This window comes from Scyliorhinus canicula, chromosome 8 (genome assembly GCF_902713615.1).
Source record: "Scyliorhinus canicula chromosome 8, sScyCan1.1, whole genome shotgun sequence".
NCBI lineage: Eukaryota > Metazoa > Chordata > Chondrichthyes > Carcharhiniformes > Scyliorhinidae > Scyliorhinus > Scyliorhinus canicula.
In genome coordinates, this window is record NC_052153.1 from 155,864,148 (window position 1) to 155,875,652 (window position 11,505).

Here is an 11,505-nt window from a genome sequence, read left to right on the forward strand (position 1 = left end):
GAAGACTGGCATCTATGATGTTGGGGACCTCCGGAGGAGACCGAGATGGATTATCCACTCGGCACTTCTGGTTGGAGATTGTTGCGAATGCTTCAGCCTTGTCTTTTGCACATATGTGCTGGGCTCCTCCATCATTGAGATGGATATATTTATGGAGCCTCCTCCTACAGTGAGTTGTTTAATTGTCCACCACCATTCACAGCTAGATGTGGCATGACTGCAGAGGAGACTGTATTGTGAGCAGAAAATATACTATACTAAATTGAAAGAAGTACTTGTAAATTGCTTTATTACCAAGAAGGAATGTGTAATGCTTTGGAGGGTGAGAAGAGGTAAAAGGTAGGTAAAAGAGGAGGTATTTTATTTTATTTAATTTTTCTTTTCTTTTCATGTACTTAATGATCTGTTTGAGCTGCTCATAGAAAAATACTTTTCACTGTACCTCGGTACACGTGACAATAAACAAATCCAATCCAAGGGCAGATGTTATGGGCTGGATTCTCCCATTCCTGAGGCTAAGTGTCAACACCAACGGAGGATCCATGGTGTTTCACGATGGAAAAAATGGCACATGTGGCCCACGCGGTCGGGAATTCGGCCCATCGGAGGCGTAGCATCGCGGGTGGGCCGGCTAATGACATACCAACGGGGTTGCGACTGCGCGCAGCACACGTCCCGATGACACCGATTTAGAGGGGGCGGAGCATCACAACCTGCCTGACGTCAGACCGGTGCCTGCCCTGATTCCGGGAGCATGGGGAGACATTCTCCGTCCAATCACCGTTCCCAATTTCGGGCTACAGAGAATCCTGCCCATGGTTTTTGAATTTCAAAGCCAGTCAGTGAAATAATTCTCGGAGCCAGTGACTGGTTTGTTTTTGGTTCCCCACTTGAAGCTGGGGTTTCTCTGTAGATCACTTCTCCTCTGATAGGCCGTGAACTATGTCCAACTCCACTAGAATTGTGGGAGGATTGAACTGCACACCCCTGCAATGGCAAAGGTGGAAGTGCTAGTCAGGTAGGTCAGCACCATTATCCCATGTCTGTGAAAAATGCTGGAAATAATAATGGGAGAATCCCCTAACTAGAGACTTCAGAATTCAAATATAACAGCAACAATCACCAAGACATATTTTTGGTTTATCTTGTTATTTTGACAACTGATCCTCAATGTTGGAGTCGATTTTGTGAGCTTGATTTGTCTTTCGCCCACTGGTGATTTAAAGATAGGGGAGGTATGTAAAATCCAGTGTGTGGCCTTCCCGCTTGCCACCAAACTTTCTGAAATTTTACAGGGTCTGGGGTGGGTGTAGGGTGGCCTGCCTGCCCTTGGGCCCATTGAAGCCCCTCGGTGGCTTATTACCGGGCCTCTTCCCAGCCTTCCTGGAATTCTACCCGCCGCAAGGATACCCCCCCCCAGCTTTAGCTGCACAGGCTGGTGTCAGGCGGGGGTTAGACCTCATTTACACGTCCTCTCGGCCCATCAGAGGCACCCGCAACCCCCCTGCCTCCCAAAACACCAGTTCATCCCCCCCTTTAACCCTCCCCCATCCTCTTGAACTCACCTGGACCCATCAGTGTGGATGAATTACCTATAGAGCCTGTAGGGATAACTGCTGTAGGCTGACACTACTGGGACTACAGAGCTGCTGGCCAATTGGATTGGTTAGCAGCACTGGAAGAGGGAACGTCCTCCAGAGCAAAGATCTGAAGGCTCCCAGCGTTAGATTATTAGAGAGCAGCAGTCAGGCACTGCCGGACCTTTTAGCCAGGAGCATAGTTCCCCATAAAATCCAGCCATGGGAAGCTCACAAGATGTGAATGAGGGAGCAATCGTATCTTCACAAGCTCCAGTTCTGCTCATCTTCTAATCCGTTATTTCATCCCGGTGCACACTTCATATTTCTTTGGGCTATATGGCTTGGGCTATGTCCCTGGAAGTTCCTGATTGTTTTTTTTCTGAAGAAGAGCCAAGATGAAAAGTTGATATCCTTGTTTGTCCATGGCAGTGGGAGTGGGCTGGGATGGGGCCCAGCTTGCTGCTGAGTGGCGTATCGCCTTGGTGGGTGCTGTGTGCACTTGGACGATGGCAGCCATTGAAAAGGCTGTGCAAATTCTGTCCTGGCTGAAAATCTCAGCTCTGTGGTGCAACTGGTCAGTGCTCTCCTGGAAGAATCGCGAGGTATTTTTAAGAGAGCAGGGGAGATGCGCAAGAAGGTTTTGTATTCGAAGGAACTTTTCCCTTGGTGAGGGCGCGCTTCCATCTTTTCGAGATCCTGCGGCATGGATGTCATCGATCCTGAGGGATTCAGGAGATGGGGGCCGGATGGGGTGTGTCCCTGAGTCTGCTCCCTGGCAAGAATTGGAAGGAGAGTTCCCGATGGAGTTCAAAAATCAGCTGCCATGCTTTGGTAATCTGAATTTGGAGATTGGGTGCATCAGATTCGATGAAGCGCAGAGTATCCTGTATTTGAAGCCAGGGGTCGGTTGGGCTCACCGATCACTGGTCCTCTATTGTCCTGTTCTCAATGCTTGTGTGGAGTTGGAAGTGGCCGCACCGGTTGAGTCATTCCCCCTGGCCGGGGCCTAGGCTGTGAACCGCCTGGGTGCCGATGAGGCGGCATGGTGGAAGTGATGGTGTCTTGTGCTTCGATCATTGGAATCCTTGAAAGATCCTGGTGTGTTCATTGAGCCTGCGTTATCCTTTGCCTTCTCGTCCTATAAGGAAGATGTCTTTATCCTGCAGTTTCCCCTGTGGTTCTTCTGTTATCCTGAATGTTACTCGCTGTTGATCCTTTTGTTGAATATTATAGTTGTCTTTTATCTTCCCTGCAGGGAAGTGTGAAATGTCAGAGCGATGGCTTATGGCGTTGATTATCCTGATCTAGCAAACTCGCATTACGTCAATGTGATTTGAGAGTGAACTAATCTGTTACGGGTTTATTTTTCCTTTTGGATTTATTTATGTTATTGAATTAAAGACTCTGTGTTTTTATCCGACAACTGCCTGGGCAGATATTCTCTTTCATCCTGGGGAGGTTCCTTCTGACTCTTGCTTGGGAATGAATTCTTTAGTCTGTCTTTGATTCTCTCTTTACTCCTATTGGAATGTGGTGTCTATTATTGGAACAGGTGGGACGAGTAGTTATGGCAGGTTGTTGGGGAAGACAGTTGCTCTGGGTATCCTTTTTGCAACTGTGGTTGCTTTACATTAGTCTGGGCGTTCTCTCCTTGGCTTTTTTTTTCTCTTCTTTTCTTCACCTGGGACCGTTGTGCTGGTTCTTATCCTGTTCTCGCCCGATGGTGTGTGTGTGTGGGGGGGGGGGGGGGGGGGGGGGGGGGGGGGGTGGGAATGGTGCGGAGGGGCGGGGTGGGTCAACCCTCCTTCGCAGGAAGCCCAATTACTGGGTGTTTTGCTGCCCCTGGAGGCCTCGGGTGTCCCTTTTCGGGGTATCCTGGGGGTCTGAGTTTTGTTTTCCAGGTGGATGGGGACTGGGGGATGGGCATGTTCTGTGCTGGGTGTATATCTGGTGGGGGGGGGGCACTTCTTATCGATTGAGTGGCCTGTTCTTCTCTTCATTGGGGGATGCCAGGAAGGTTTGAGGCATGGGATGGATCCTGGTCCTTTAGGTTTCTGGTGGGTTAGTTCTGGTAGCTCTAACCCTTTTTTCCTTCTTTTTCTCCTCTGTGAGGCCCTGGAGGTTTGATTATAATCCGAATATGCTATTGCTGGTCCTCTCTCCACAATGCTTTGGAATGATTTAATTGTGCTCTGGGCCTGGATTGGGGTTAAGTTGCTTTTTGTGACATGCTTAGAACTGGGGTTTACGTGTATTTTCTTTCTTTCCTAAGGATGGGTGTGATGAATCCCTTCTTGTCTCCTGCGTGGGTGCAATGGGTTTAATATCCAAAGAGAGGAGGCTGTGATGGGTCATTGATGCCTCTGGTGCTACTGGGGTCGAGGGTGATGTACGTTGGTGTGCGCCCAATCACGCCGCAAGAGGTTTTTCCTGATTTTTTTGTGACGAATGCAGATCTGTGTGATTTGGGAATGTGTGCACCACTTTATCATGTTATTTATAACTTTATCCCACTCCTCTCTGTCTTTGGTGGGGCCATAAGAATGTCTAGCTTTGTCTAATTATTCCATCAAACAAGTTGTGATGCCATTCTCCTGTTCAATTCTGTCCTCGTGTGGGTAAGCCATTGCCCATGGAGATGTATAGTTTTGTAACTTTGTACTTTTTTTGCATTATTCTCGAAAATGTATAACCTAATAAATGTATATATATTTTTTAAATCAAGCCTGATATTTCTTTGACAGTTAGGGGAGAGTACTTATTGTACATGAAGCAAGTTTGCTGATTCTTTTAATTCACTGAGCTAAGCACTCAGTGATCAGCACACAGGAATTTTCCTTAAGGGCAGAAGCTGAGGTGACACAATCTGATTGTGTTGGTTGTTCATTCACAGAGAATGTGAGCACACAATGATAAATAGATTATTATTCTGCCTGCATTCCAGTACTTTTGAGACTTGACAACTCCAATTCAATTTTGACAAAGAAATTTATTTTCAAGGAATGGTGCATCATGTATGAAATGGACAATTACTTAGGGAGAGAAAATAAAAACAGAAAATGCTGGAAAAATTCAGCAGGTCTGGCAGCATCTGTGGACAGTAAGAAGTCTTACAACACCAGGTTCAAGTCAAGGTTTGTTTCAAACACTAGCTTTCGGAGCACTGCTCCTTCCTCAGTGAATGAAGAAGTATGTTCCAGAAACATATATATAGACAAATTCAAAGATGCCAGACAATGCTTAGAATGCGAGCATTTGCAGGTAATTAAGTCTTACAGATCCAGAGATAGGGGTTAAAGATGTGCGAATTGTCTCAAGCCAGGACAGTTGGTAAGATTTTGCAAGCCCAGGACAGATGGTGGGGGGATGAATGTAATGCAACATGAATCCAAGATCCCGGTTGACGCCGCACTCATGTGTGCGAAACTTAGCTATAAGTTTCTGCTTGGCGATTCTGCATTGTCGCGCGTCCTAGAGGCAGCCTTGGAGAACGTTTACCTGGAGATCAGAGGCTGAATGCCCTTGACTGCTGAAGTGTTCCCCGACTGGAAGGGAACATTCCTGCCTGGTGATTGTCGTGCGATGTCCGTTCATTCGTTGTCGCAGCATCTGCATGGTCTCGCCAATGTACCACTCTTCGGGACATCCTTTCCTGCAACGTATGAGGTAGACAACGCTGGCCGGGTCGCACAAGTATGTACCGCGCACCTGGTGGGTGGTGTTCTCATGTGTAATGGTGGTATCCATGTCGATGATCTGGCACGCCTTGCAGAGATTACAATGGCAGGGTTGTGTGGTGTCGTGGTCGCTGTTCTGAAGGCTGGGTAGTTTGCTGCAAACAATGGTTTGTTTGAGGTTGCGCGGTTGTTTGAAGGCAAGTAGTGGGGGTGCGGGGATGACCTTGGCAAGATGTCCATCTTCATCGATGATGTGTTGATGGCTGCAAAGATGTTGTAGTTTCTCCGCTCCAGGAAAGTACTGGACGACAAAGGGTACTCTGTCAGATGTGTCCCGTGTTTGTCTTCTGAGGAGGTTGGTGCGTTTTCTTGCTGTGGCGCATTGGAACTGTCGATCAATGAGTTGAGCGCCATATCCCGTTCGTACGAGGGCATCTTTCAGCATCTGTAGATATCTGTTACGCTCCTCGTCTGAGCAGATCCTGTGTATACGGAGGGCTTGTCCATAGGGGATGGCTTCTTTAATGTGTTTAGGGTGGAAGCTGGAGAAGTGGAGCATCGTGAGGTTATCCGTGGGCTTGCGGTAAAGTGAAGTGCTGAGGTGACCGTCCTTGATGGAGATGAGTGTGCCCAAGAATGCAACTGATTTTGGAGAGTAGTCCATGGTGAGTCTGATGGTGGGATGGAACTTATTGATGTAAAGAAGTATACCGACAACTCAACAACCAGGAACACTACAGACAGTTACCCGCAATCCAACCAAGGAACACATCCGCCAACTCAACAGACTGATCAAGACCTTGGATCCAGACCTTCAGAGCACCCTACGTGCTCTCATCCCACGTACTCCCCGCGTTGGAGATCTCTACTGCCTCGCAAAAATACACAAGGCCAACACACCAGGCCATCCTATCGTTTCAGGCAATGGAACCCTGTGTGAGAACCTCTCTGGCTATATCGAGGGCATCTTAAAACTCATTGTACAAGGTACGCCCAGCTTCTGTCGCGACACGACGGACTTCCCACAGAAACTCAGCACCCATGGACCAGTTGAACCAGGAACATTCCTCGTCACAATGGATGTCTCGGCACTCTACACCAGCATCCCCCATGACGACGGCATTTCTGCAACAGCCTCAGTACTCAACACTGACAACTGCCAATCTCCAGACACAATTCTGCAACTCATCCGCTTCATTCTAGGTCACAACGTCTTCACCTTTGACAACAAATTCTTCATCCAGATGCATGGAACAGCCATGGGGACCAAGTTCGCACCTCAATATGCCAAGATCTTCATGCACAAGTTTGAACAAGACCTCCTCACCGCACAGGACCTTCAACCGATGTTATACACCAGATACATCAATGAAACTTTTTTCCTTTGGACCCACGGCGAAGAATCACTGAAACGACTACACGATGACATCAATAAGTTCCATCCCACCATCAGACACACCATGAGGGTGAAAAAGGGGAAAAATCTGTATAGACTGTATAGTTGATTGTTGGGAAGTATGTTTCCCGGGGCGTTTATTCGCTGTAACCTGTTTTGATACATGTTTGTAATCAAATACATTTTTTTTTAAATGAAAGACCCAACACAAAGGATCCTTGGCAAAGCTCAGGGACATCATGGACTATTGATGGCAGATCCGGACACTTAATACACAAATTGAAAAGTCTCCACCATGTGATTTTGGTCACTCAGAACCATCCATGAAACAGACAATAACTCAATGCTGAACGCACGAACACAAAGAAGGAATCATAGCAATGCATTCCGCTACTCCTGGCTCAATAAGGAATCACACTCCATTGCAACTGCATGTCCATTTTGCCAACTATAAAATAACGCATTGAGTGATGTTTAACTTCATCACATCAACAGAATTTGTTTTTGCGCCTCCTTTCACTTCAGCTTTGACTTATTTCCCTGTCTCCACCCTCCCCACAGACACAACACAAACTTGGCAGAGCCTCACAAATAAGTAAAATCCATTTTGAAATTGTACATAGGCTGAAACAATATTTTTCCCCCATATTCAGCCAGTTGCCTTTCAATGCACACATTCCTTTAAGTTTGAATGATGGGACTGATTTTCCACCCATACCAGCACTCAAAACAAGGATAAAACTGCAAGAGGCTCTATGAACAATTATTCGGATGAGCTGACTGGGGCGTATTGGGAGCAGCTAACACATTGTGCCACCGGCTATGTTTGCACCAGCAACGAAGTGAGAAAGAATTTGGTCCAGAGTTCGAAATTAGCATTGTAACAGGAAATCAAGATTATCACTTTAAAAAAGTGAATTCCAGTTGTACCCACAGATTAACAGAAATATACGAATTGCACCTATGCAATGAATGGGAGTCAAGATAACCCTGTTGATAACATGATCAATTGTACCCCTTCCATCATTCCTGTGAATACAAGCCATACATCGTTACAATGTACACGTTCATTCCCCAGTGATATATCAATACATTGTACCTCGCAACATAGCTTACGTCATGCAATAGTTAAATGTTTATCTGGCTTTTGGCACTCTTTTAATGGTAGCTGTAAATTAACAAACCCTCAAAACCACAAGCTCGACAACAAAATAGTTCCACTAAAACTCCATGGTTACTGATATTAGGCAGCAGCAGGTCTATAGACAACGAACTCACCTTTTTTAAAAATGTATTATTTCATGGGATGTGGGTGTTTTTGTTGCCCATTCCTAGTTACCTTTGCAGTGAGTGCCTTGCTCGGCTGCTTCAGAGGGCAGTTAAAACTCAACCACATGGTTGTGGGTCTGGCGTCACTTGTAGGCCAGATCAGGGAAGGATGGCAGATTTCCTTCCCAAAGCATTACTGAAGCAGTGTTTACAACAGTTAATGATAGTTTCATGGTCACCATTCTTGAGACGAGCTTTCTGTTCCAGGGGTAGGATTCTCCCGCCGGACCTGTTTTCTGGTGCAGTGCCCCTCCGCCGGCAGCGGGATTCTCTGTCCCAGCAGCCGGCCGATGGGGTTTCCCATTGTCGGCACCCCCACGCCTTCGGGAAATCCCTGGCCGTGAGTGCGCTGCCAGCAAAGCGGAGGACCTCGCCAATGGAGAATCCTGCCCCAGATTTATTCATTGAATATAACCTGGGCCTCTAAGTAACTGGTCCAGTGACATCAGCGCTACGCCATCATCTCCTGCCTCCACAAAGTCCGTTCAGGATCTAAAAGAAACAAATGAAGAATGTGATGGAATCTCCCTAATTACCTGGATGGGTGCAGCTCCAACAACATTCACGAAGTTCGATGCCATCCAGGCCGAAGCATTCTGCTTAATTAGCGCCCCATTCACAGCTTAAATATTCACTTCCTCCACGACCAACACACAGTAGCAGCAGTGTGTACCATATACAAGATCCAGTGCAGCAACTCGCCAAGGTTACTTCAATAGGACTTTCCAAAACTGCACCTTCTACCTCCTAGAGGCACAGGAGCATTAGATACATGGGAATGCCATCACCTGCGAGTTTTCCTCCAAGGCACACACCATCCTGACCTAGAACTATATCGCTGTTCCTTCACTGTCGCCGAGTCAAAATCGTGGAACTCCCTCCCTAACAGCAGTACGGGCGCACCTACACCATATCCACTGCAACAGTTCAAGACAGCAAGTCACCACCACCCTCTCAAGGGCAGTTAGAGGTGCGCAATAAATGCTGGTTCTGCCTCGGGCACCAACATCCCTGTAAACAAAGAGAAAGATAATAATTACACAGGTAGCAAAACAGTAACTTCACAAAAAACATGGGATGGAAAATTTGGAGAGCAGACAAAAGTCTATTGACTTTGGGTGGGAATTTCTGACGGGACTGGAAAATCCCACCCATGATATCAACTTCCATTTCATCGGAGCTATCAGGGACAAAACTGAAACAACTTTTGTTGATGATTTATAAAAGTATTCACTTCATTTTTTTAATGCTACGTTTGGTGGCTCGAGACAGTGGAGGCTTTGAGTAGTGAACAAAGGGGTTTATTGATGAAAGGTAAAGGCAGTAAAGTAACAAGCACAGAACACAATGTAACACTGTAAATTCTGTGCTGTAAATTCTAATTCTATGAACAGGTCTTTACACTTTTGCTCCAGGGTCCACACTGTCCGGGATCCTGCTCCATTGGCCAGGATTCACGTGCTTACGCATGATTGTCCCTGAGCCGGTCACGTGATCCATGGAGCATGTCCTCTGAAAGGAGCCACACTACCACAAATTTCCCCCCCCCCCCACCTCCCCATTAGTCCCTCATTACAACTAAAAAACTATGTGCAAAAGTTTGGGGTGCGCTCCACACTCCTCCCTTTGCTCCCCATTGTGGGAGATAGCATACCTCTTCCGAGGAGGAGGGTGCGGGGGAGGGCCAGGGTGGGAAGGACATGTGGTCTGGGCAGGCACATGACCTGTGCGCCAGGTCGCTGCGGACAATCTACTAGCCTCCAGGTTCACCGACCAGGGCACTTGGCCCCCAGCAGCTCAACCGTCCTGCCCCACCCCAGCAACCCCCACACCCCTTCCAAACGGACAGCCCACCCCCCTCACACCATCTCCCCAACCCCAGCACCCCCAGCCCCCCCTCCAAGTTTCCCAACAGCTACATCGTGGGAGGATGGCCCTGGGTGGGTCTGGTCCATGGGGTGGAGGATGACTGGCTTTGCGATGAGCTCTGGTGCTCGCGGAACTTCTGACACTGTCTGGCTCGCGCCCCGGCGTCACATTCCACTGTCCACCCGGGTGATCCCTGCATGCATGCTGGCAATTCCATCACATGGGCCCATAGTCCTTCTGAGGGCACATGGCCAGCCCCCCTCCTCCATCCCAGAACCCATCCTCCACCCCACCACCCCAGCTCCCACCTCTGCATCCCACCTCCGCCACACTGCCCCCCAATGGATCGCCACACGCCAGCGGGGCATCATGTGGCCTGCCCAGGTGCAACGCCCACGGTAGCCCCGAAAGAGGGAGTGCCGTATGGGGGCTGCAGAGCATACCCCTGGCAAGGGCAGTGACAGTCAACAGTACCCTTAGCAGCAGGGACAGCGCCAGGACCAGAGGTCCCATGTTGCCAGGCACCGATGGGTCAGGGATGAGGGGCTGGGGGAGGGGGGCATGCGGGTGCACCGTTTAGTCTGGTGCACCAGGCTGGGCACAGAGGTATGTACCATGCTAACACGTCGGCCTTTCACCACCTGCAGACAACAGACTTCGGAATACAACAAGCAATGGCATCCTCCTTCCTAGTGTTATAGGCCAGGGTATAGAGAACCCCAAAGTGTATCATGGAGTTCACCTGACCCACAACTTTTAGTAGATTGTGGTATGGGGAGCACACGGCCCACTCTACAGGTGTGGGAGAGCAGAAATGGAAAAGTATTTTTTAAAGCAAAACAATGTTTATTCTTTGAACTCAAGTTGATCTTTTTAAAACATGCAGTGAACATCTTAGCAACCATTAATTCAAATACAACCCCCAAAGAATACAACACTAAGTAATCCTTTAAGCTTTCCCTTTAACATCCATAAGACTTAAAACACCTTTTACCAGAAGCACTTCAGGTTAAATTCACGACTGTTATTAGTTTTAATTCACCAGGATCGATTTACAGTCTTTAGATTACAGAGAGAGACTCTAATACACCTTCTGGCTGTGACTGCAGCTATCAAGCTCTGAAAACGAAACTAAAACACACCCTGCAGCAAACAGCCTAAAACGAAATTAAAAAGCTGACAGACAGCCCAGCTCCACCCATTCTCTGACATCACTGCATTAATAAACACCCATTTCTTAAAGGTACTCTCACTACAGATATTTATATACACACCCATTTATAAACACCCACTTCTTAAAGGTACTCTCACATGACACTTGTCGCCACAGCTCTCTGGGATGCACAGAAGCTTTAAGAGATGGAGCTGCTCGAGGAGGAAGACCATTCAGCAACTGAGCCTGCGCCAGAGGAGCAGGAGGAAGCCGGTGTGAATGGAGAGCTGACCGCCCAACAGGCTGAGGAGGAGGAAGAGGTGACCATGCCCAGTGTCGGCCCATTCCATCTGGGTTGGCAGTAACAACGGGTATGGTCCATGAGGATGATGACAAACTGCTCTGGAATGAGCTCTGATGCTCCGCATTGTTTGACAACTCTTGGCAATGGGAGCACTCTACTTTTCTGGCCTTATGGACATTAATGCTACGCTTAGGTGG